Raw genomic sequence first — 26,395 nt, forward strand, 5'->3', positions numbered from 1 at the left:
ACCACTCTGGAAATCAATCTGGCGCTTTCTCAGACAACTAGGAATAGCGCTTCCTCAGGATCCAGCTATACCACTCCTAGGCATATATCCAAAAGAGGCTCAAGTACACAATAAAGACATTTGCTCAACCATATTTGTAGCAGCTATATTTGTAATAGCCAGAAGCTGGAAACAGCCCAGATGCCCCCCAACTGAGGAATGGATACAGAAATTGTGGTACATCTACACAACGGAATATTACTCAGCAATAAAAAACAAGGAAATCATGAATTTTCAATCTCAAAGAGGCCTACAGTTTTTAAAATGATATTTCTCAAATTAGTTTAGTCAGAATTTCCTTTAAAAAGCACACCAATTAATTTTTCTCAGAAAAAACACCACAGAACAATCTGAGAACATCTTTGTCTTTCTTCAGATCTGTCCAGGCACAACCATCAAGTTTGACATCCAGAAGGCTCTGTGGGTATGAGTCTTCATTTTCTCCCATCTTCATTTTACAGATTAACTCATCTATTCTATGTCATTTCAATATTATCTGTTCATGCGATAATCATTTTTTAAATTTTATACTATTCCCTAAAAAAAGGCTTTGGATAAATGCCAAAAAAAAAAAAATGTTGCAAATTAGTTTACTCTAGTGTATCCCCTTGTAGCTCAGCTTTTAAAAATAGGAGTGCTGATTATTCAGAAAGGTTATTTTTTTTTTTGCAACTATGAAATCTTGTTAATCAGATATCATTAAGAGAGAAAGATATCCACAAGAACGAAATAGTTTATATTCTTAGAAAATTCTCTACATATGCTATTAATAAAAATTTTGAGGCTACAGTGTAGCTCAGTGGTGGTAGTTGCTAAAATACACTTTGGTTTGATCTTAGCACCACACACACACACTCACACATGCATGGACATACGCACACACACGAATGCATGCACACACATACATTCACACTAATTACTTCATGTCCTACACTGTTTTGCTTCTGAGGTTCTGAGGCTTTTTTTTTTTATCTCCTCTTGACTTTCACATCCTTGTAGGTCATTTATTACTGTCCTCTTTATTCTAAATAGTAGGTGATTTAGCTAAAACTCTGAAAGCCCAGTAAATCTTTTCAGTCCCTTTTAAAGGAGAAGGGTTCATCTCCCCTTAACAGATCTCTTACTGTAAAGAGACGGACCATCTGGAATTGCACAAATGGCTATTAGTTAAGTGGTTACTGTGTGTGCCAGACATGACGCTAAGTTCATCTTATGAATCATCTTGTTGATCAGCACAGTCACATGCTATCTAGGTCATTATACATTTACTCTATTCAGGAAGTGGACACACCAGAGAGAAGCAGCTTCCCGACATTTTTGCTGGCAGCAACCTCCCAGAACTCAGGTTCTCTCCTACCCTGAGGCTGGGAAACACACTCTGATTGCATTTCTGGCTCTACCTAATATTGCTGGATAACTAATATATGAGCATAACCAATATAATATTCTTTATAGGAGTTTCATGGCCCCATCCAAATAATTTCACAACAGCCAACCTCTGCCTCAGGTAAGGGTCCTCAAACCAGCCAACTAACCTCTTTCCAGCCTTGTGCTGTAGCTCGCTTTTTAGAGCCCCAATACCACCTCTTCTAAGCTAAAAGGTTTCTACTTTGCCTGGATCCAATTTTTATTTCTTTTTTCCTAAATGTTCTGGACTTGGCAACAAGGGACCAAGATTCTGCCACTAATTTACTGTATGGCCTTGGGAAAAATCACGTAACTCATCAGGTCAAAGCTTCCTCAGGTATAAATTTGAAGTATTAGACTAGTTCCTCTTAACTGTATACCTTTGTGATTTTAAGATCAAGTATGAAATCTGGAGAGGAGAATTGCTTGAGGGGGAAAAAAACATTGAAAAGAAAAAACATGGCCTAGCCTAGAGATCTTTCTAAGTTTTTTTTTTTTTTCCTAAAAGTTCAGGGCTATTTCATACATGTTCAAATTTACTTAGAGACACTGCAAATGATGCTATTTCAAACTGGCATGATGGTGCATGACTGCAATCTCAGCAATCAGAAGACTGAGGCAGGATAACTGCTGCAAGTTTGAGGCCTGCCTGGGCTACATAGCAAGATCTTGTATCAAGGACGATGACGATGACGATCAACTGTGGACATTTTATAAGGTAAGGAACCAGAAAGCCCTCATACACAATATTTAAACAGGGCTCCATGGCTCACAACACCTTCCTTATGTATAAATAGAACATAACCTTTACAACCACTAACTCCGTAATGTATTTCTTTTGGCTGGGAGTTAACTCTGTGAGACTCTGTAGAACACTGACTTTTTCTTTATGTTATTGAAGAAAGTCATGCTATTATGTAATGACAAGGGTCCTTGAGCACTCAATCTAATTATTACTGTGGGTTTTTTTGTTTGTTTGCTTTTGCAGATATTTATGACTCCCATTCACTGACCACCTACTATCGGGGCTGGCTCCATGTTTGATCATTTACATATGCAATCTCTTTCTTTCAAAAAGCCGACAGGGTATGTATAATTACCCAGCTTTTCTCATAAGAGAAGGCCGTAGGGAGTTCACTCTTTGGATGGGGCCATAAAACTAGGATGAAAAGCCAAGCTTGCAAACCTGCTCTGCCATTCTGCCCTGAAACCTCAAATCATGAACCTATTCACTGTTTGAGCACAGTCACAAGACCTATTGAATCCATATTATGCTAAGTCTCACAGCAGTCTTACCAACTAGATGCCATCATTATCTCCATTAGGTAGGTATACAAACTGAAGCATACAGAAATACAACTTGTCCAGAGTTACATAGCAGGAAAGATTCAAGCTCACCTTGATTCTTACCTGCAAACCACCTAAAATCTGGTAGAAGCTTGAGAGCTAGAAGGAAAATATCCATTTTTTTTTGTAGTTCCACAAAATAATATCTAATGAATCTTACTGATAAGGAGACGTTTATCTAGAATTACAAACAACTACTGAAATCCTTTCATTTCTACTATTTTCCACACACTCACACACATTACAGAAATGTACAAAGAAAATGACCTCTCTGACTGGAACATATTTCAGTATTCCCAGCCCATCCCAATTGGGTCAGCTTTCCACAGTTTCTTTTCTTTATGGGAACTATGAATGCCAACAATGATCGCAAAGATGACGATGACAATGATGATCATGGCAGAAACAAGAAATTCTAGACTCAACTGTTTCTACCGTTAGGTACTATACCACTTTGGAGACAACACTTTATAACTTAAATATCAAAAGTTCATTTATAAAGATAAAAGCCATTGATCCCTTTAAGACCCTAAAACTTGGTATTTTCTTATTGACAATGATTGTACATAATGTTGTAATCCTGAACTGAGATACTTAACAAATATTTTGTCAAAGAAATGAGATAGGCTTGAAAATGGAGAGTGGAAATAATATATTGCCAATTGTAAAATGTTTTAAATATCATAAAGTTCATTTTAAACTTTAATTCTAAATAAACACGTTGATGTAGTAAACACTCACTGTGTTGGAGTGTTTAAAAATTTATACGTAGAATCAAATTCTCCATTGCAACATTAATTTTCCAGTGCCTTTTCAATAGCATCTTAAGAAAACACACACTAAAAGATGGATGCCTTACAATAGCAGTGCGTTGGAGCCAGGGTAATGAGTTTTATGTCAATGTTTCCATTTAAGACACTTTTTTTAGCAGTTTAATGACCAGACTATAAAAAATGTGACTAAGTGGAACCTGGCAACTGCATTCTTAGTAACATTAAAAAAAAAAACTGCAAATAAACTAAAAGTAATGGCTTTCCATTGGGTGATTTTTAAATATAGTTTTTAGGAACATACACTGTTAAGGAAAGTCATATAAAACTTTTGTTCAACTGGATTCATAAGTATATTTTGGAAGTGTATTGCCAAATGCATTGAGTCAAGTCTTTCTCTATAAAATGGTGTGTTATTTAAGATAGGCTGACATGTTCTTTCTTACTGAATACAGAATGCCTCAGGAAGATTGGTGCTGTTCTACAGCTATTCATCACAACATTTGGGAGTTCAGAGATTTGTACAGTATGACATACTAAGAAACAGTAATAAGATCAAATGGGAAATGATGCTTCATTTAAAAGCTCCTGATAACTGTAGAATTGGGAAGATCAGTCAGGAGGCAGAGTCACTACATTCAGCTTGTGTCAGTTTGATTAAGTGTGAGTTTGTGGGACCCAAGCAAGTATTTAACCTCACAGTGGCTTAATCATCTCATTTCATTAAAAATATTATTTTATTTAACCTGTCTGTGTGTTCTGCCTGTATGTAGAACCCTGTGTGTGCCTGGTGTGCACAGAGGACCAAAGAGGTTGTTGAATCTCCTGGAACTGCAGTTACTGATGGTCTTGAGCTGTTATCTGGGTGATAAAACTCCAGCCTGGGGGTCTCTGTAAGAGTCCACTGCTCTTAACTGCAGAGTCATCTCTCTATCCCCAAACTGATAACAGTATGATACAGTATCTATTTCATGGGTCCATTTATGTAAAAATTTATTTCTTAGAGCAAACGACATTAAACCAGGAATTTTAAAACTTGATTTATTTAAATATAAAATATTTTTATATTTTTTTATTTTTTATAATTTATTCACTTTATATTCCAATTGTAGCACCCTCTCTCCCTCTTCCTGCCCATCCTCCTCCCCTAATCCACTAAAAGGGGGAGTCCTTCTTCCCTACAGTCTGATCCTCCTATAAAGTCTCATCAGAAGAGCCTGCATCTTCTAACCTCTGTGGCCTGGCAAGGCTGTCCACCAGGGGGGGAGTGATAAAAGAGCAGGCAATTGAGTTTATGTCAGAGACAGCCCCTGCTCTGTGGGATCCATATGGAAACTGAGCTGCCTATGGACTACATCTGAGCAGGGGTTCTAGGTCCTCTCCATGCATGGTCCTTGGTTGGTGCAGCAGTGTCTCCAGTACCCCTGGGCCCAGATTTTTTTGCTTTGTTGGTCTCCTTGTGGAACTTCTGTCCTCTCTGGGTCCTTCTATCCACACACCCGCCCCTTCTTCCATAAGACTCCTGCACTCTGCCCAAACTTTGGCTGTGATTCTTTTCTGCATCTTCTTCGAGCCTCTGCTAGGTAGAGTCTTTCAGAGGACATCTATGGTAGGCTCCTGTCCTGTTCCCTCTCTTCCACCACTTCAGGTGTCTATCCTGTTTGCCCTTCTGAATGAGAATTAAGCATTCTTCCTAGGGTCCTCCTTGCAAGTTAGCTTTTTAGATCTGTGGATTTTAGTATGATTATCCTATATTATAAGGCTAATATCCACTTATAAGTAAGCATATACCATGTGTGTCTTTCTGGGTCTGGGTTACCTCACTCAGGATGATCTTTTCTAGTTCCATCCATTTGCCTGCAAATTTCATGATTTCCTTGTTTTTAATAGCTGAGTAGTATTCCATTGTATAAATGTACCACAATTTCTGTATTCATTCCTCAGTTGACAGACATCTAATTTGTTTCCAGTTTCTGGCTATTACAATTAAAGCTGCTATGAGCATAGTTGAGCAAATGCCTTTACTGAATGGTGGAGCATCTTTTGGGTATATGCCCAGGAGTGGTATGGTTGGGTATTGAGGTAGCACTATTCCCAATTTTCTGAGAAAGTACCAAATGGATTTCTAAAGTGGTAGTACAAGTTTGTGCTCCTACCAGTAACAGAGGAATGTTCCCCTTTCTTCACATCCTCTCCAGCATGTGTTGTCACTTGAGGTTTTTATCTTAGCCATTCTGATGGGTGTAAAATGGAATCTCTGCATCATTTTGATTTGCATTTCCCTGATGACCAAGGACGTTGAACATTTCTTTAAGTGTTTCTCTGCCGTTCGATATTCCTCTGTTGAGAATTCTCTATTTAGCTCTGTATCCCATTTTTAATGGATTATTTGGTTTGCTGGTTTTAATTACTTGAGTTCTTTATATATTCTGAATATTAGCCCTCTGTCGGATGTAGGGTTAGGGAAGATCTTTCACCAGTCTGTAGGCTGTTATTTTGTCAAGGCAAAGCCACACAATGGAAAAAAGACAGCATCTTCAACAAATGGTGCTGGTCTAACTGATGTTTACATGTATAAAAATGCAAATAGATCCATATTTATCACCCTGCACAAAATTAAAGTCCAAGTGGATCAAAGACCTCAACATAAAACCAGACACTAAATCTGTTAGAAGAAAAAGTAGGGAAGAGCCTTGAACTCATTGGCACAGGAGAAAATGTCCTGAACAGAATAGCAATAGCTCAGTCTCTAAGATCAACAATTAATAAATGGGACCTCACGAAACTTTGAAAAGCTCTGTAAAGAATAGGATACTGTTAATTTTTTATATTTTTATATAATTACAATGCTTTATTTAACAGTTGCAGGTGATCCCATGAGTCAAGTGGTGGATATCCAGGACCCGGCAGCAAGATCAGCGCAACCTCCTAGCTTCTCTTTCTGACTCCAATAGGGTAAGCACATCAACCTCTTGAATGGGGGCCTTTGGCGTTTCGGATAATAGAGCGGCTGGTGTCATCCATAAATTCTTTGCGAAGGGGTTCTGCCCAGCACTTTAGTTACCCTAGCCAGCTAATCTCCTTAGATGCTGAAAAAGCATTTGATAAAATCCAACATTCATTTATGTTTAAAGTCCTGGAAAGATCAGGACTTACAAGGCACATATCTAAACATAGTAAAGGCGATAGACAGCAAGCCCTATAGTCAACATCAAACTAAATGAAGAGAAACTTAAAGCAATCCCACTGAAATCAGGAACAAGGTAAGGCTGCCCACTCTCTCCATATCTCTTCAACATAGTACTTGAAGTCCTAGCTAGAGCAATAAGACAACTAAAGGAGATCAAGGGGATACAAATGGGAAAGGATTAAGTCAAAATATCACTATTTGCAGATGATATGATAATACATGAGTGACCCCAAATATTCAACCAGAGAACTACTTCAGCTAATAAACACCTTCAGCAAAGTGGCTGGATACAAAATCAACTTCAGTGTCCAAGTGGGTTACATAGTAATGGAAAGAGGGACTGCCTCTGACATAATCTGATTGGCCTGCTCCTTGATCACCTCCCCCTGAGGGGGGAGCAGCCTTACCAGGCCACAGTAGAGGACAATGCAGACACTTTTGATGAGAACTGATAGACTAAGATCAGAAAGGAGAGGAGAACCTCCCCTATCAGTGGACTTGGGGAGTGGCATGCATGCAGAAAGGGGAGGGAGGGTGGGATCAGGAGGGGAGGAGGGAGGGGCTTATGGGGGGATACAAAATGAATAAAGTGTAATTAATAAAAAATTTAAAAAAAGAAAAATAAATAAATAAAAAGAAAAAAAAAGAAATCAGTGGCCCTCTTGTATACAAAAGACAATTTTTATACAATGAAAATTTCTCTAAATTATTATTATTAGTTATTAGTGATTGTATATTTGGGAAAGATGGTTGATTTGATTTGCTAATTCCCTAAAATGAGGAATAGCAAGTCACTTACAATCATGTCAACCTCTGTGTCACTACCAAACATCCTATTAAGATGCCTAACAAAAAAAAAAAAAAAAAACCAACAATGTTTCCAGTATTACATTCAACAATGATGCACTGTGGTCATAGAGGGGAAGAGCTCAGTGGTAAAATATTTACCCAGCATGCAGGAAACCCAGAAGAACAAAGAAGGGTATGGGACGGGGGAGTTGACAAAGATTATATTAAATGCAGACTGGTCAAAACACACTAGGAGGGTTCAAACACATGTTTCAGTTTTAATTTAAGAAGAAAATGGTGTACATATCATAAAGTGTGTACGTTAGTACAAAAAGGTTCAGTGGGACCTATTGAAATAGAGACTCAATGCTCATGAGCACAAAACAAGGGGCAATAAGAGAGGCTCTCCCCACCCTCACCACACACACACACACACACACACACACACACACACACACACACACAACCTACTACTGTAGCTTTCATTTTTAAAAAACAATTTTCAAATTCAAATATATTTTGATCATTTTCTTCCCCTCTCCCAAGTCCCACCAGATCGTCTCCCCTTCCCTACCCACCTGTTTTAAGTTCAACAAAAACCGAATTCAACCAAAAAAACAAAAAGAAGAAAACAAAACCCAAAACCAATAAAACCACATCCAAAAGGAAAAAAAGAAGAGAACTGTAATGAAATAAAAGCACAAACAAACAAACAAACAGAAATCTGTGGAGTCCAGTTATATATTAATCAACTACTCCTGACCACAAGGCCTGTCCTAGGGGGTTTGATATACCCAATGTGACTCTAAGGGAAGAAACTGATCTTTCCCTTTCCCAGCAAGTACAAAAAAGAGCTCAGTGGTTAACCTTTACCCTAGTGGGTAGGTTTTTATTCATCCATCATCCATTTTTTAAAATACAGTCAAATAAAACAAGAATTATCACAGTGAGGTTGAGCAAGACAAACCAACAGAAGCAAAAAGCTCTTGAGGTGCCATGTACACACATGCTCTTCCTCTAGATCTGTCTGTAACTCAGCTGACTCCTGCTTACCTCTTGATCACTGTCCCCACCAACTCCCTTGAGAGCTTTACCCTGTAGCTAGAAAAAAATACAGAACCCTAACAACTCCCCAGGCACACACCTTCGCTGAATGCTTTTGTTATCCACCAGATCATCCTTTGCCTACTCTTTTCATTTGTGAACTCCCCACATTTCAAATCACCCAGTCCTTGATTGATTCCCCTCTAGACCACATACTTCCTCAGTGGCATTCAATAACTTAGCCTCAGCGGTCCGCATATACTAGCGACATATATGTGTGACACATATTGTAGTGATTCAGATTGTTGCTCTCTCCTCCCAAAATTCTAACCAGGCACAGGGAGAGAAAGCAAAACACACATGTTAGGAGCACAGGTTCCTTTTCTGCAGCCCACCAACACCATATCACCTTAGCCCCTGTCTTCCTCGAACAATACAGGAAACGCCTACCTACCTCTTGGGATACTGGAAGGAGTATGAGACAATGCATGCAAACTACTTAGCACAATGCCTGGAGCAGCAGCAGCCACACATGCACGACACGGCTTTCTAATTAACCATACTTGAAACACTTCAGACCAAACAATGCAGAAAGTTGGGCTCCTTGCCAGACGTAACCACCAAAGTCAATGATCAGAGCCAAGCTTTCCACAGGCCTCCCAAGCCCTCCTGCCTCCACAGACGGCTTCCCGGCAGTGGGTCTCCTTGCCACTGGGCCTGAACTGTAAATGCACAGAGAGGGCCAGGCTATGAACAAGTCTCTCATTTCCCCTCACAGGTACCAGGTAACCATGCTTCTGAAGAGAGAACTACCCGAAGCACAAACCAATCTTACACATGGCTTTGTGGCTTGAAAATAAAACCTGAGAAAATAGCTTTTTAATGACTACATTATAACTCTCCTTTTCCTTCTAATTTAAGCCAAAGTTATTTTCCCTCTTTAGCAATGAATCAGGTAATTCATGAGTAAACTGGGGATTCTGCCTGGACTCAAAGTTGGCTACTAATATACAAAAAGTATATGTGGTTAAGTTTTTGAAAAACAATGAACTCCTGATATCAAGTATCTCATTACACTACTTTCAGTACTACCTGCCAAAAAAAAAAAAAAAACAACTAATAAAACCCACAAAGAATTATTTTCAGCATTCACTTACAAGATGTAAATATAAATGTTGCTTTTGTTCCCTGCAACAGCAATTCATTACCTCATAAGTCAACATTTGTCTTAGGGTTTTGCTGTATCTCATTACAAAAAGAAAAAAAAAATGCTACAATTTATAGTAATTTTCTTCTATAAAATAATATTCATGCCAATATAATGTCTAACTGTATTTATAACATTGTACTGTAGGCAATGAGCACGGAAAGAAGAAAGTATCACTTCCCAACTTGGACAAATATTAAAAACTTCTGACTGGAAACTCAATAGACTATGGATTCGGCTTCTTAACAGGGATTTTTTAAAATATCTTGTTACTTTAGTCTGCAGTAGTCAAAATTCAAAAAGCAACAACAACAACAACAAAGAAAAGCAAACTGAAAAGACCTGCCACAGAGGGCCTCTGAAAGCCTCTGCAGTATAGACTGTCAAAGCAGATGCTGAGCCTGATGGACAACTGATGGGCAGAGTGAATGGAATTTTATGTAAGAAGTGGGAAATAGTAAGAGCTGGAGGGGACAGGAACCCCACAAGGAGAGCAACAGAACAAGATAATTTGAACACAGGGAACTTCCCAGAGACTCATACTCCAACCAAGGACTATTCGTGGAGATAACCTAGAACCCCTGCACAGATGTAGCCCATGGCAGTTCAGTGTCCAAGTGGGTTACATAGTAATGGAAAGAGGGACTGCCTCTGACATAATCTGATTGGCCTGCTTGTTGATCACCTCCCCCTGAGGGGGGAGCAGCCTTACCAGGCCACAGTAGAGGACAATGCAGCCACTTTTGATGAGAACTGATAGACTAAGTTCAGAAAAGAGAGGAGAACCTCCCCTATCAGTGGACTTGGGTAGTAGCATGCATGCAGAAAGGGGAGGGAGGGTGGGATCAGGAGGGGAGGAGGGAGGGGCTTATGGGGGGATACAAAATGAATAAAGTGTAATTAATAAAATAAAAAATACAAAAAAAAAAAGAAAAGAAAAGACTGTGTTCCTAATTCCAAGACATTCTTGGTAACTGATAGAGTACTGAAGAGAAACCTACCCAGAAGACAGCCCAAATTCCCACATTCTGCCTGCATACAGCCTGCAGCAAGATGACCTAGTCCTTGGCCATGGCACCTTTGTCTCTGTTAGCATAGTTGGTAGGGGGCAGACAAAGGTACCTGACCAATGTTTGGTCCTCAATTAGCCTGCAGTGGCTGCCGTGATTAAAAGTGTAGGCTGGTGGTAATCTCTCAAACACATGTCATAGGGGAAAGAGGAGAGAAATCCATCTACATGGAAAATTGGTAATGAAGGGATGCTTTGAAAGTTCATCCAACATGGCAGCGACACATGCAACTCAAGTCCTTGTACAGAAACCAGTTGGTTTAGATTCCAGTATCCAGCCCAATGACAGGCAGAGCCAGGAGGAAAGGTTCTTTCCTAGGGAAGACACATTTTCTAAGAGTTCCCACATGAAGCATCAGTAACAAACAAATCAGTAACAAACAGTAACAAACAGGGAGATCATTGGTTCCCTGCACTCAGAAACACAATGACATCTGACATAGTATTAACAGATAATTAGAACAGTTATCTCGGGACTAAAAAGAGAAAAAGCTACTTTACAGGAATGCTGATAACAAACAAAAATGAAATACTGTTTAAATATAAAAAGATGAATAAAAACTTAGGAATAGGGTCACAAAAAGATATTCATTTGTCTTATGCCAGCTGACATAACATGAAGGTAAGGTTTTCATGAAATAGCTAAAACTTCTTATATGTGCTTGCTACTATTTTGCACAATCAACTACCATGAACTTGGACACTTACAAATAAATCCACTTATGAAATGTTTTTCCTCAAGAAAATTCTGCCTGCCTGCCTGCCTGCCTGCCTTCCTCTCATTCTCTCTCTTTCTCTTTATATATACATAAAACAACACAAACACATACACACATACACACACCACTTCAGTGTCTCCGAGGGAAAAAATTCCAGGTGTCAGCTGGGCTGAGGTTTCTGGAATCTGACTAGAAAAGATCATTCTCCCAGACTCCTTAGCTTGTTAACTAATTTTCCTGATTTGTATGAATAACAGTCTCATCTGAGTCTGTCCATCTCAAAGGAGTTCCAGATTACAGCTATTTGCATTTTAACGATATCTGACATAATAGAGATCCACATAATGCAATAAAAAGAGAGACTGACCTAGAACCTTTGCTATCTAATCTTTGGCATTGCCTAAAAGTAAGTCCCAATCTCTAATAGCCTTCAAAGGAAGGAAATTGTACAGAAGATGATTGCTGGAAGGTCATCTAGGTAAACCAAATCCTTCTGGCTTGGAAATTTCATTGTAAATGTTGCTTAAGGGAAATATTAATTAAAAACAAAATTACACATAAACATATTCACTTGCCAAACTAATATATGTTACTGAACAACTTCCATTACCATAAGACAAATTGACTTACATTTTCTTTAACCTTAAACATTGATGACATATAGATGTAGAAACAGATACAGATTCATAAATACATTGATGCAGGCAGACAAATTCATTGGTAGCTGGCATAGCAGAGGAAGAAGCAGGAAAACTCTCCCAGAGCAGTTACAGTGTCTGTGGACTTACCATGCCACTCTTTTGATACACCACAGTAAAGCCAGAACCCTTCTACTGGCATTAGATCTGCTGCTCATCATTACTGTGAATATTTCCTGGGTTATTTTTTTTCAAAAGTGTGCATTAAAAGCCAAACTGTATAATTTATTTGTTTCCTAAAAGGCATTGCCACACAGTTTTCCAAAAGCATATTGCCTACTTAGATAGGCTGGGTTTTATGCAAATGTAAGTCACAAAATTACAATTGTTGTAAGTTATTTTACTTTAATTACAGTAAGGCAAAAATATTCTCTCTCTCTCTCTCTCTGGGTATGTGTAGACTTATATACAAAATATGTTGCAATCTATAGATTTTTTGTTCCTGAATTATTTTCTATCAATGTTTTAGTTTGCAAAATAATTGGTACTCCTTATATAGTACAGGCTATGTGTTACCATCACTGTGACAAAAAAAAATGACAGAACAACTAAAATTCTAGATGAACTTATGGCCTCAAAAGTTTCAATCAGTTGTCAGCCACCTTCACTGTTTCTGCACTCAGATAAAGCAGAGAACCATGGCAGAGAAAGTCGAGAAGTGAAGCTGGTCATCTTATGTATGCAGGAAGCAGACAACAAATGATGGCTTTCTCCTTTTTCCTTTCCAGTCCATCCATAGCCCCCAGCCTATGGAGTGGCACTGCCCACATTCAGGTAGGTCTCCTTCTCCTCAGTTAATTGTCCCTGGAAATGTCCTCAGACACACCCAGTGGCCTGCATTACTAGTCTCTGGCACTTCTTAATCTAAGTAACCTGACAAGGAAGATTAATCACAACAGATGAAAACTGAAGGGATGATTTTATCTATCACTTATAAAGGAGACAAAGGGACAAAGGGACCTTATGACTCAATGCCTCAATTTTGTCAAGATCTTAGGTTCTGGTTCTATTAATGTACAAAAATTAGTTATCAAACTTCAAAAGAACCAATTTTAATTTACTTTTTGTAAAATAAAGACCCTTTTGGCTATTTATGTTTTAGTAATTAATCTTTTATTAATTTTCATTTTGAGGCATGAATTTGTTATCCAATTAGTTATACTAACATCTCTCTGTGGTCACATTTTCACTGATCGATGACATCTGAATACTGTCCCCATTCTCCTTCCGTCTATGTTAGTTCTTCAACAATGTGAGTTTATTGAGGGCGTGGATTATGTTGGGAACAGCTCCTAGTCTTTCTTTTGTTCCCATAATAATCACACAGTAAATGTTTATTAAACTGAACCAAATAAATAAAAATCTTGGCTTAAAGTATTTGAACTATTCCACACTCAATCCTGGCAGGTAATGCCCTAAATAAGCACCACAGAGGTTCTTTCTTCCCGAGTTCTAGCTATACAATTAATTTTCCAGAGAGATCCAAATCAGGTCTGATCAGGGCACATTAACATTCAAGGTTTATGAATGCAAAATTAGACCTAGAACGTCAGTCTCTTCTAGAGAGCAGAGGATATCCCTCTGGCACCGCTGGGGACCCGCTAGCCCAGAAGCTGGCCCAAGAGACTTCGGGATGTTCCCGAAGGTGAACCCCACGAGAGTTCACCTAATCTCCTCAGTCTCACAGAAACCTTATGAAAATCTCAATTCAACACTCAGGAACTCTTAGCCTTGTGCATAAGAAGGGCAGAACAAGGGCAGCCAGGAGACTTGAGAGCAAAGCAAGATGTCCTCCTCAATGGAAGGCGGCTTGAGGTCAGTATAATGTTGGCCTCCTCCATGTAAGCATTATTTTATGTACTGTGACACAATAACATGGCTTGGACTTCTGGATGGCATAACAATGAGAAGCCTCAGATGTGACTAGATCAAATGAAACATTATGGGTAATGCACAACCATCTCCATTACTGTAGCAGACAATAGCTATAAACCACCTTTTTTTTTGGGGGGGGGTTAGGTTAGATCTCCACATGGAGGAAAATGAGAGCAGTTCTAACCTACCTAATGTGTCCAGCTACAGCAAATGGCTCTGGCAAGATGACCGGAAACCTTGACCAAAAGCATTTCCCTTCATGCATACCAGCCCCTCAAGAACAGTTACCTGGACCACCAAAGGTCTGGGTATATGATTGGCAGTAAAGCTTAGCAAGCGAGAAACATTGGAAAGAGAAGAGGGTTCAGTAAAGTCAGTAGAAACCACCACAAGGCTTACAATTTTCTGTCTCACATACACTGGTACCGAGAAGCCAACCAGGGAAGAACTGTGGCAGAAAGAAGCTGGAACCAAAGAACTAAAGCCCTCTACAAAGTCGTGGGTGCAAAGCACGAGGGCCAGACTGAGAGGCAGATGCAAGTCCCTTGTGAGGGTGCTACTGAGGTGAGTGGGAGGCAGTAGTAATGGCTACTACCTTCCGCTTCCCAACACAACACTGCCAAATCAGACAAAGCCTCAAGGAGTGAAGTGCTAACTACGTCCCCAAGTCTGCCCAGGCATGTCAGAAATTTTATCCCAAAAGTGCTGCTCTAAACCTCACTGAGAGGATAGCACCCTGAGAAGATATCCCACTGATGAGAAGGTGCCTGGCTGAGGTGCTGCCTCGCTGAGATGATTGGTACCCCACTGAGATGGTACCTCACTGAGACAAGACCTTGTGTGAACAATACCTCACTTAGATGAAACCTATTCGAAATTTTCTTTGATCAAAAGTGAGGTTAATCACTTCATTAAGGAATGAAAACTCTAAACACATATCACCAACACAAGTATACCTAATTCCAGAAAAGAAACATTACTGGATTTAGACATGGGTTAACCCCAACAAAATAATAATATTTTAATATTGCACTGTTGCCAAAAGACAGATATTCTATTTAAAAAAAAAATCAAGAGCCGAGCACAGCGGTTCACAACCATAATCCCTACACTGGGAAAGACAGACAGATCTCTGTGATTTTGAGGCCAGCCTGGGCTACAAAGTAAGTTCAGGGCAGGCAAGGCTGCACAGAAAAAACCCTGTCTTGAAAGAAAAAAAAAAAAAGGAAAATATTTGAGTTAAATAATATTATAAATCAAATAAAATAAACCTAAAAATTATCTATAGTACATTCCAAAGAAATACTGCAGACTATTATTCTCAGCAGTCATGGGAAAATTCTATTGAAAGGAGTATGAAAGGACACAAAATAAGACTTAGGAAATACAGGAAATTTGAAATAATTTCTTGTTTTCTTTTTGACCAAAATGAAATAAAGCTAGTAACACACATCAAGATAATCTATGGAATACACACAAACTGGTCCAGGCTGAGTATCACATAGCTGAATAATGAATCGGCCACCAAAAAAAAAAAAAAAAGGAAATCTAAAAATACTTAGAAATGAAAATACAGCATACCAAAATGTATATAATATGAGAAAAACAACACTAAGACAAAAGTTCATAGAAATACTGAAAACTCTGAGTTTCAAGAAGGCAGTGACCAGTGTGTACCTTATCTAAGGGGCAGAAGATCAGAGACTGTGAAAAGGTTGAGCAAACAGCTGGATCCAAGCCCCCAGTGGCTGTCTCCCAGGGCCAGGAGTCACACACTGTGAGACCTCTGCCCTTTCCACATACTCAAGAGAGTGCAGGCCTCCAGGCCCAGGGACCCTCTGCTACAGCAGCTAGACATCACTCCTGCTCCCCTGAGGGCAACATCTGGATTCCTAGGACAGCATCCCAACTTCCAAACCAGGGCTCTACCAGTCCCTCTGTGGAAATCAGGTCGATAATAAAATCATGGATCCTGGATCTACAGAACTTTTCATCCAAACACAAGAATATACTTTTTTTTCAGCACCACATAGAATCTTCTCCAAAACTGACCACATAGTTGGTCACAAAGTAAACATCAACTACAAGAAAACTGAATTAACCCATTGTTCTTTATCAGATCACCATGGATTAAAGCTGTACCACATTAAAAATAGAAATAACGAAAAGCCGACACACTCATGGAAACTGAACGACTCCCTACTCAATGATCTCTAAGTGAGGGAAGAAATAAAGAAACAAATTACAGACTTCCTAGAATTCAATGAAAATAAGAGCACAACTTACCCAAACTTATGGGACACCATGAATGCAGTGCTAAGAGGAAAATTCATAGCATGAAGTACCTTCATAAAGAAATTGGAAAGATCCCATATTAGCAAATTCACAGATCACCTGAAAGCTTTAGGAAAAAAAGAAGCAAATATACCCAAGAGGTGTAGACAGTAGGAAATAATCAAACTCAGGGCTGAAATCAATAAATTAGAAACAAAGAAAGCAATACAAAGAATCAATGAAACCAAGAGTTGTTTTTTTGAAAAAATCAACAAGACAGACAAACACCTAGCCAAACTAACTAAAAGACAGAGAGACAGTACCCAAATTAACAAAATCAGAAATGAAAAGGGGGACATACAACAGACACTGAGGAAATCCAAAGAATCATTAGGACTTACTTAAAAAAACCTGTATTCCTCAAAATTGGAAAACCTAAAAGAAATAGATTTTCTTGATAGATTTCACTTACCAAAGTTAAATCAAGAACAGGTAAACAGTTTAAACAAACATATAACCCCTAAAAAAATAAAAGCAGCCATCAATAGTCTCCCAACAAAAAAAAAAAAAAAAGAAAAAGCTCAAAGTCCTTAGTCATCAAGGAATGCAAATGCAAATCAAGACAACTCTAAGATTCCATCTTACACCTGTCAAAATGGCTAAGGTCAAAAACTCAAGAGATAACACATGCTGGAGAGGATATGGAGAAAGGAGAATGCTATTCCATTCCTGGGCATACATCTGAAAGATGCTCCATCATACAACAAGGATATTTATTCAATCATGTTTGCAGCAGATTTATTCATAATAGCCAGAAACTGGAAACAACCTGGATATCTCTCAGCTGAAGAATGGACACAGAAATTGTGGTGCATTTTCATGATGAAATACTACTCAGTTATTAAAACCAACGAAATCATGAAATTCTCAGGCAAATGGATGGAACTAGAAAAGATCATTCTGAGTGAGGTAACAAATAGACTCAGAAAGACACACATGGTATGTACTCACTTATAAGGGAATATTAGACCTATAGTGCAGGATAACTAAATTACAATCCACAGACCCAAAGAAGCTAAGTTAACAAGGAAAACCCAAGGGAGGGTGCCTGAATGTCACTCAGAAGGGGAACTAGAATAGACAGCAGAAGTGGATGAAGAGAGGGAACTGGGCAGGAGATGGAATGGAGAGGGAAACAAGGGTAGAAAATAGATGTGGGGAGAATGAGGGTGGGAGGTGAGAGGGCTGGAAGGAACGAGAAGGAAAACTGAGGGGGGACATCTCTTTGTCAAGCTAGAGGCAGGCGACAGAGTAGGCCCCTGGAAGGATAAGAGTGTACTCTAGCTGAGAGTCCAAACAGGGGGACCACCTGAAGTGACCACCTCCTAGCCAGGCACGACTAGTGTAAGGAAGGGAACAACAACCTACTGCCAAAACCTGAGAGCCAAAAATTACCTTGCCTACAAGAAGTTCAGGAATAATGAGAGAATCAAAGAATACAAAGATTGAGGGAAAGTCCAACCAATTGGCCCAACCTGAGACCCACCCCATGGTAGAGAGCCAGCCCCTGACACTAATAATGATACTCTGCTATACTTTCAAAGAGGATCTTAACTGTCCTCTGGAAGGCTCCAGCCAGCAGAAGGCAGGGAAAGAGATGATGGGGTTGCAGCCAAGAATGGGGTAGAACTCTTGGGTTCCTATGGAAGTGTTGGGAGAAATATGGATGAACTGGAGGGGACAGAAACCTCACAAGAAGATCAACAGAAACAACAAACCCAATCCCATGGGGACTTTCAGAGACATCAACTAAGGAGCATGCATGATCTGGACCTAGGCCTCCTGCATGTAGCCAATGGGCAGCTTGGTCTTCATATGGGGTGCCTGGAGAGTGGAGGGGGGTCTGTTTCTAACATGGACTCTTATTGCCTGCTTTTGGATCACTTCTCCCTGGGAGGGCAGCCTTGCCTGGCTTCAGGGGTCTAAGATATGGTCAGTCCCAATGTGACTTGATGTGCTGGGTTGTTGATTTGGGGAGAGGGGGCCTTCCCTTTTTTGTGAGGGGAGGGGAGGGAGAGAGGAAGGGAGAAAGAGGAACTGGGAGGAGAGGAGGGAGGGGGCACTTTTTGGATGTAATGTAAATAAACTAAAAAAAAAAAAAAAAGAAGAAGAAGAAGAAGAGAAAAGAAAAAGAAGGAACAGACAAGAGTCCCTGCCTAGGAATGATACCACCTACATTGATATCGGTTTTCTTAATTAATGTAACCAAGATACCCCCACCACCAAACAGATGAACAAAACACACACACACACACACACACACACACACACACACACACACACACACCAAGTAGCCTATATCTGGGATATAAATTTTCTCAAGTTAACAATCAACATTAGCATCACGTGATAACTCTACAAGCAGCTCTTTATTTGATGGAGAGAAACTCAAAGTATTTCTACTGAAATCAGGCACGGGACAATGGTGTTAACTGTCCCTACTTTCATACGTGATAGTACTGCAAATCTTAACTAGAATAGTTAGACATGAAAGCTACAAGGAACACAACAGGGAAAAATTGAAATAGCAATATTATTCATAGCTGTCTTTTTAAAACAACTAGGTATCAACCTAAGAAAGGAAGTAAAAGATATTAAAAATTAAAATTTTGAAACACATGAGAGAGAGAGAGAGAGAGAGAGAGAGAGAGAGAGAGAAAGAAAGAAAGAAAGAAAGAAAGAAAGAAAGAAAGAAAGACAGGAAAGAAGGAAGGAAAGAAGGAGAAAACAACTAGTTTGGAATACACTTAGAAACATTTTTTAATAGCAGAAGAAAAACTTTTAAAAAAATGTATCCTTTAAAATGTTATTAGAGTATAAAGTCCTTGACCCCAAATCCTCTGGGGCCAGCCCATCTTGAACTTCAGGTAATTAGCTTTAAAAGGTAGAATTTATGATGTTTTACTAGAAAACTGAAGTCTTGTCCAAATGGACTTGGGAAGGGCACTCTATCCCTTTTCCCAAAAGATGGGTGGATTCCTTAACTTTTCCCACACTGGGTCCAGTGCCCTCTATCCCTATGCCCCTTCTTTTTTCAATTAAATTTTTATTTTTATATATTAATTACAATTTATTTTGTATTCCAGCTGTAGCCCCCTCCCTCATTCATCTCTTCCCATGCCCCTCTCCAAGTCCACTGAGTTCACACCTATGCCCCTTCTTTATGGCATCCATTCTTCTTTGGTCAGAGGTGTTATGGGAAGAGGGTTTGTCACAGTTTATTCATTTTAACTGAATAAAAGTACTCTTGCCAAAATGAAAGAAACAAAGAAAAAAAAACTCCAAATGTACAGAGACCTTAATGTAAGAATCAAGACTCTAAAGGTGATTGAGGAAAAAGTAAGAAAATAATGCAAAATATTGGCCTAGGCAATTTTCTGAGTACACTTGTCACAAAATAGTACCAATTGACTGATGAAATCTCATAAATTCAAAAATCTTCTGCACAGGAAAGGAAACAATTAGGAGAGGAGGCACCCTAAAAAATAGAAATTTCCACTACTATCTATGCATCTGAAAGATGAATAACATCTTAAATTGTGGGCAGAGTACAGGGAATCTTAAGAAAGGAAAGAAGGGGGAGGATAATAAGACCTGGAGAGGACAGGAGCTCCACAAGGAGAGCAACAGAACCAAAAAACCTGGACACAGGGGTCTTTTCTGAGACTTATACTCCAACCAAGGACCATGCATGGAGATAACCTAGAACCCCTGCACAGATGTAGCCCATGGCAGTTCAATGTCAAGTGGGTTCTATAGTAATAGGAACAGGGACTGCCTCTGACATGAACTGATTGCCCTGCTTTTTGATCACCTCCCCCTGAGTGTGGAGCAGCCTTACCAGGCCACAGAGGAAGACAATGCAGCCACTCCTGATGAGACCTAATAGACTAGGATCAGAAGGAAGGAAATGAGGGCCTCCCCTATCAGTGGACTTGGAGAGGGAAATGGGTGGAGAAGGGGGAAGGAGGGTGGGATTGGGAGGGGAGGAAGAAGGGAGCTACAGGGGGATACAAAGTAAATAATCTGTAATTAATAAAAATTAAAATTAAAAAATGCAAAAAAATAAAATAGGATGCAATAAAATAAATATTCGAATCAAGTGGGCCGGTGGAATGAGCACATTAGGTCAATAACTTAGCTAACAATAAACAGTCCTGGAACAAATTCTAATTTGCAAGTGTGTCTGTGATACATTTTTTAAAAGTAGTTAGAGCAAATGCCCAGAAAAAATGAAATGGCTGAAATGAGCGAAATAAGTGGTGCAAACAGCCAATAAACATAAAAATTGTCAATATCATCAATCATCAAAAGATATATGTGACATTCTATCTCATTCCAGTCAGAATGGCAGTCATCATGAAAACAGACAACAACAAATGGTGGCTACTAGGCAGACAAAAGGCAACACTCAGACTGCTATTAGGAACAAAAATCATCCCCCCATCGTGGAAATCAATAAGACTGTTTCTCAGTATATCTTCCTTATGACCCAGCACTATTGAAACACAAATAACAATAGTTAAGTTAACCTAGGTGCCCGTCACCTAGAAGAATAGATAAAGAAAATGGGGTTTGCATGCACAGTGTAAATAGTTAATCACAAACAATAATGAAGATAACTATCTGCAGTAAAACAAATAAAAGTGGACAGAATTATATTAAGCAAATTTAAGTCAGTCTCAAAAAGTTTTGTTTGCATTTCCTAGATAGATGTATGCATATATAGATAAATAAAATCACAAATGTACAGAGGACATAAAAGAGGAAGCAAAACTGGGGAACCAAGAGGGTAAATGGAGGGGAAGGAAGGAAGATAGGAAGGTAGGAGAACAGTGGGGGAAAATATTCTCTGTTATTATACAGTGTATCAGACGTTAGCATAAGAGGGCCTTAGGTAACTCTATATAATAAAATATAAACAAAATGAAATAACAACTTGGCTTGATCAGTGCAAATGAAGAGACAGTCTTGGCAAAAGAAAACAATAACCATTAAAGGGAATCACTAACTAGGAGAATGACTGCAAAGAACATTGTTCCCCTGCTCTGTTTAGCCATTTATTTCACCAGGAATTATCTGTTCCTGTGTTCTTCATGTCCTCTTCTGACTTCCGCAGGCACCAGGCATACATGTGGTATACATACATAAATGCAGACAAAACACATATGCATAAAATAAATATAAATAAACAAACATTTTTAAAGAAATTAAGGAATACTATGAATTACTAAGGATATGCATTTAAAGAAAGGAATATATTTTTAAAGAAAAGCAAAGAATATTATAAATATACTAAGGAATTTATGAAGTCATTATTAGCCTGATATCCAAACCAGAAACGATACATTAAAAGTAGTATAGACCATTTTCCCTCATGAACACAGACAATATTTTTCAAAAAAAATTCATGATAAATCATATTTAAGAACACATTAAAAGGCTGATCTCTGTGATGGTGTGACGCCAGCCAGGTCTACATAGTTAATCCCAGGCCAGCCATAGCTAAAATGTGAGACCCTGTCTCAAAAAAAAAAAAATTTGTGTGTGTGTTTTAAAGAATACACTACGACCATACACCATGACCAAGCTGATTTCAGCCTAACAAGGCAAAGTTGGTTCAACATTTACATATCAATAAAGGTAGCTCAGTATTTACTCAGAACATGCATAGACTTAAGGATAGAACGCACATGATCATCTCAACAGACACAGAAAAGACCTGTCCTAAAGATCAGTGTCATTTCCTGGTAAAGTGTCTGAAAAAAATAATAATACAAGGAATATATTTCTATAAAACATGTGCTATATGTGAAAAACTACAGCCAACATTACACCAAATGGGGACAAACTGAAAGCATATCCACTAAAACAAGGGATAAAGTAAGAGTGCCGGCTCTCACCTCACTTACTTAATATAGGGAGCACTGACAGTCTCAGCTAGAACAAAGAATACAAGACAGAAAGAAAGGATGTAAGCAGAAAGAAAGAAGCCACAGGACTCATATTTGTAGGCCCTATACTTAAAAGGTCTTAACGACACCACTAGAAAACTTTTGAAACTAATAAACACTTTCAGAAGAGTATCAGTTGGATACAATTTCTACTTATAAAAATCAACAGACTTAACGCAACAATCATGAACTTGCCAATAAAAAGAAATCATGTATAAAATCCTATTCATAATAGCTTTTTAAAACTAAAATAAAATATCTAGAAATAACCCCTATCTACGAAGGTAAAAATATGTCTACAAGAAAACTTAAAGAACCTCAGAAAGTAAAGATGACTCTAGACAATAGAAAGACCTCCCATGCTCATGGACTGACAAAAGCAATCTCATACAAATGGCAATATTCCAAAATCTACAGATTTGATGTAATCCCTATTAAAATTCCAACCATATTCTAAGAGTAGAAACAAACAAAAACAAAGCAAAACAAAATACTCACCTAAAATTCATATTGAATCACAAAAGATCACAATTAGCCAAAACAATCTAAGAAGAATGGATGACACTAAAGGCCTTAACACTCTCTAATCTCAAACTATACTACAGAGCCTTGGGTTGTTGTTTTTATGAGTAAAAACACAATTCCACTAGTACAAATCAGAAATGCAGACCAGCGGAATATAGAAGAACCAGAAATAAACACACAGTCACCAATGATTCCACTTCAGGTTCTATTGTGAAAAAATATTCTAGCCAAATCTAAGTTGAGGAAGAAAGAATTTATTTGGTTTATAGCCCATCACTGAGGAAAGCCAAGGTAGGGACACAAGACAGTAATCCGGAAACAGGAACTGAAGCAGAGACAAGGGACAAATGCAGGTTACTGGCTTGCTTCCTCTGGCTTTCTCAGAGACTTTTTAAAATTCAAGTCAGGTCCAGCTCCCTAGGAATAGCACTTCTCACCATAGACCAGGCCATCCTGTAAGTAAGTAATAAGAAAATGTCACACAGGCAAGCCTATTGACCAATCTAAAGATTGCTATTAATTTCTGCTGAGTTGACAAAACTAACCAGCACACCAAATTTTCAAGAAAGGGTCAAAAACGTACACTGAGTGGGGGGGGGGGACGACACCTCTTCAACAAATGGTTTACGTGGATATATGGCTATATAAGAATAAAACTAAGCTGGGTGTGGTGGTGCATGCCTTTTGTCCCAGCATTCAGGGAGGCAGGTGGATCTCTGTGAATTTGAGGCCAACCTGGTTTACAAAGTCCAGGACAGCTGAGGCTATAGGAACCATGGTTAAAAAAAAAAAAAAAAAAAAAAAAAAAAAAAGAATGATACTAGGTCATTATTTCTCACGCTAAGCAAAATAAATTCAAAGTGGATCAAAGACCTCATTATAAGACAACGCTGAAAATGCTAGAGAAAACACAGTATACACAAAATGAACTCTCTCAGGCACAATGTAATGTTTTAAGTAGCTAAGTCTATCAACTTCAATTCCTTTTGCACTGAATTTAAAGTACACCCTTCTCCAAATAGTATATAAGTGATTTTCCATATTTGACGACCTATGAAGTTTTTTTTTAATATGTAAATCTTTAATACATCTGGTGTTTGTTCTAGTGGATGAGGTGAGTTAGAAATTTGACTTTCCCAACTGAAGCAGAGGGAAAGCCTAAAACAGCTGGGAGAAGCTCCAGGAAGGAGGCCAGACATAGACAAGCAATAGTCTTGAGAGGAAACCATGAGAAAAAGAAACCTCGTATGGAAAGCTGGACGGCGGAGCAGCAGCTTCTCCACAGACAGACTGTAAACCAAGCAGAGGGGAGTTTCCTCTACTTGACTTGCTATGTCTCTAACTTCTTCCAAATGGCTGCGGCACTAATATAAATGTATGCGACACAGTGATTCAATTTTCAATCTTAAGGAAGGACTTATGTCACTCAGGGGAATGGTGATTGACCTCAAAAGAAACCTAACCATGCCGTGTGTTTTTATGAGGCAAGTGTCAAGTTAGAAAAACTCTTTATTACCTAAGAATGAATAAACATAAATATAAAATAATATTCATAAAGACATTCTGTCCTACAAAAGAATCTAAATCCAACATGTAGAGCGAGCATAAGGCAGAAAATAAGTGAATTTCAGGAGTGTTCATCTATGCTTTCACAGAAATTAAACACTCCAAAATCTCTACAATGAGAAAGCAAAAGTAAGCTAAATAAAAAAATTAATAATTTCATTACAAGAAAGAATAAGGAACAGACACCTCAATAGAACCTAAACAACACTAAAGTCTGTGTAGTTCAGACTCTGTGCTGAAGAAAATATAGTGTTATATGCAACACAAAACTGTACCCAGGTAAAACTGAAAAGAAAAGGAACAGGAATATTAGCGCGATCCTCCTCCAAAGACTAAAAACTATGAAAAGTTTCTGCTGGAAATTCAACCTACAAATAATGTGTGAGTGGAAAAACTAAATAAATAAGATAAAACATCTGATTACATAAGAGACTCCCCAGCCCACTGGTAAGAATGATTGTGGTGGCTATTACTGTAGTTCACCTTATCTTAGAAAAATAAAAAAGAGCGGACATCAGCTAGTTCTACACTGTGTACTGTAGCGATATGAAACCCTCTTATACAACCCACTTTAGCCACTGGGAAATTTAAGTTTATGTTCCAATACTGTCTTACTAGCAAGTTAGGTACATGCATCAATAAAAATTAAGTGATCTGTGTCTAAGTCAAACGTGGTAGGATTTGTTGGGTAGGAAGACCACAAAAGGAACTAGAGCATATACAACTTTCCCGGTACCTTGTACTTCTACCAGTGAAGAAGAAACTACACATTTGTCATCTCTATCTCACAAGCACAGAAAAGACACATGAGCATTTTGCAGGGATAGCAAAAGTCGACAAGGCTTGAATAAAAAGGCAGGAAGAAATGCCTGCCCTCTTTTGGTCAATATAATCAATGTACAGCCTCTTCTGCTTTTTTCCCAGCACATGGCACATTGCCTATGTCAATAGATTAATAAGAAGTGAGAGGAGGCATTTAGCCTGCCTACACTTTATGTTATTCAGAGATTTAGCATCATAAATAAAAGTAATGGGCTAAATAAATACAAGGCTGTTGACTAAAAACTTTCCCTAATACAGGGTGAAATTAATTAAATCTCGGCAAACCCTGATGATTATTTTTTCAAAAATATGGAAACATCACTCCACAGACTCCTAAAGGCAAGTTGGCCTAGATTGCTCATTCACCATGTCACAGATGGAACAAATCATCTAGGTATTAATTAGGGAAAGAATACTTCTAAAGAATTCTATGTGCAGATTTCCATGCACTTGTTCAGGCAACAGAAAGGTAACATAAGATTATGTAAGGTACATAAAACATGTCACTCGTGCATCCTGGAAAAAAAAATCCTCAGAATGTACTTAAAGGACACTACATTGTACTGCAACGTTGTTACAGCTTTATTCATAACAGCTAGGAAATGAGATCAGCCAAACATCCATCAACTTAATGAATAGATAATGAAAATGTGGCACATATATACAATGAATCTTATGCAGCTATAAAGAAAAGAATAAAACTTATTAAGTTTTTAAGTTATTGGCAATGATTGATTTGGGTCAAACTGTGTGTTTGTGTGTGTGTGTGAAGTAACCAGGCCAAAAAAGACAAATGCCTCGTAGTCTCTCTCGTATGTGGATCCTAGCCTCAGATCTCTAATTTTGTGAGTTTAACCTGGAGCACCAGTGGAAACAAGGAAACTACAAAGGAGGCACATGGAGAGGGTAGTAAAACACAGGTAAAAGGAAAATAAAGAGGAAGTATAGTGTGGAAGGGAGGTTCATGCATGGAGTTGGGGGGAAACACAGAGACAAAGATATATGGGACAGGACTAACCGGAATGTAAACTACATGAAAC

General features: G+C 38.6%; 1 protein-coding gene and 1 long non-coding RNA gene across 4 annotated transcripts in view; one reads left to right on the forward strand and one right to left on the reverse strand.

Annotated features, from left to right (window-relative positions):
- Positions 1-26,395, reverse strand: part of Sugct (succinyl-CoA:glutarate-CoA transferase) — a 668,162-nt gene that overhangs the window by 405,153 nt on the left and 236,614 nt on the right. The gene's annotated exons all lie outside the window — the stretch shown is intronic.
- LOC129674082 (uncharacterized) lies at positions 1,429-10,616 on the forward strand. Its single transcript, XR_008719769.1, has 5 exons — positions 1,429-1,546; positions 1,991-2,164; positions 2,435-2,532; positions 6,426-6,518; positions 9,941-10,616. It is a non-coding gene; the product is annotated as an uncharacterized LOC129674082 (long non-coding RNA).

This window comes from Psammomys obesus, unplaced genomic scaffold (assembly GCF_907164565.1).
Source record: "Psammomys obesus unplaced genomic scaffold, mPsaObe1.curated_primary_1811, whole genome shotgun sequence".
Classification (NCBI taxonomy): Eukaryota; Metazoa; Chordata; class Mammalia; order Rodentia; family Muridae; genus Psammomys; species Psammomys obesus.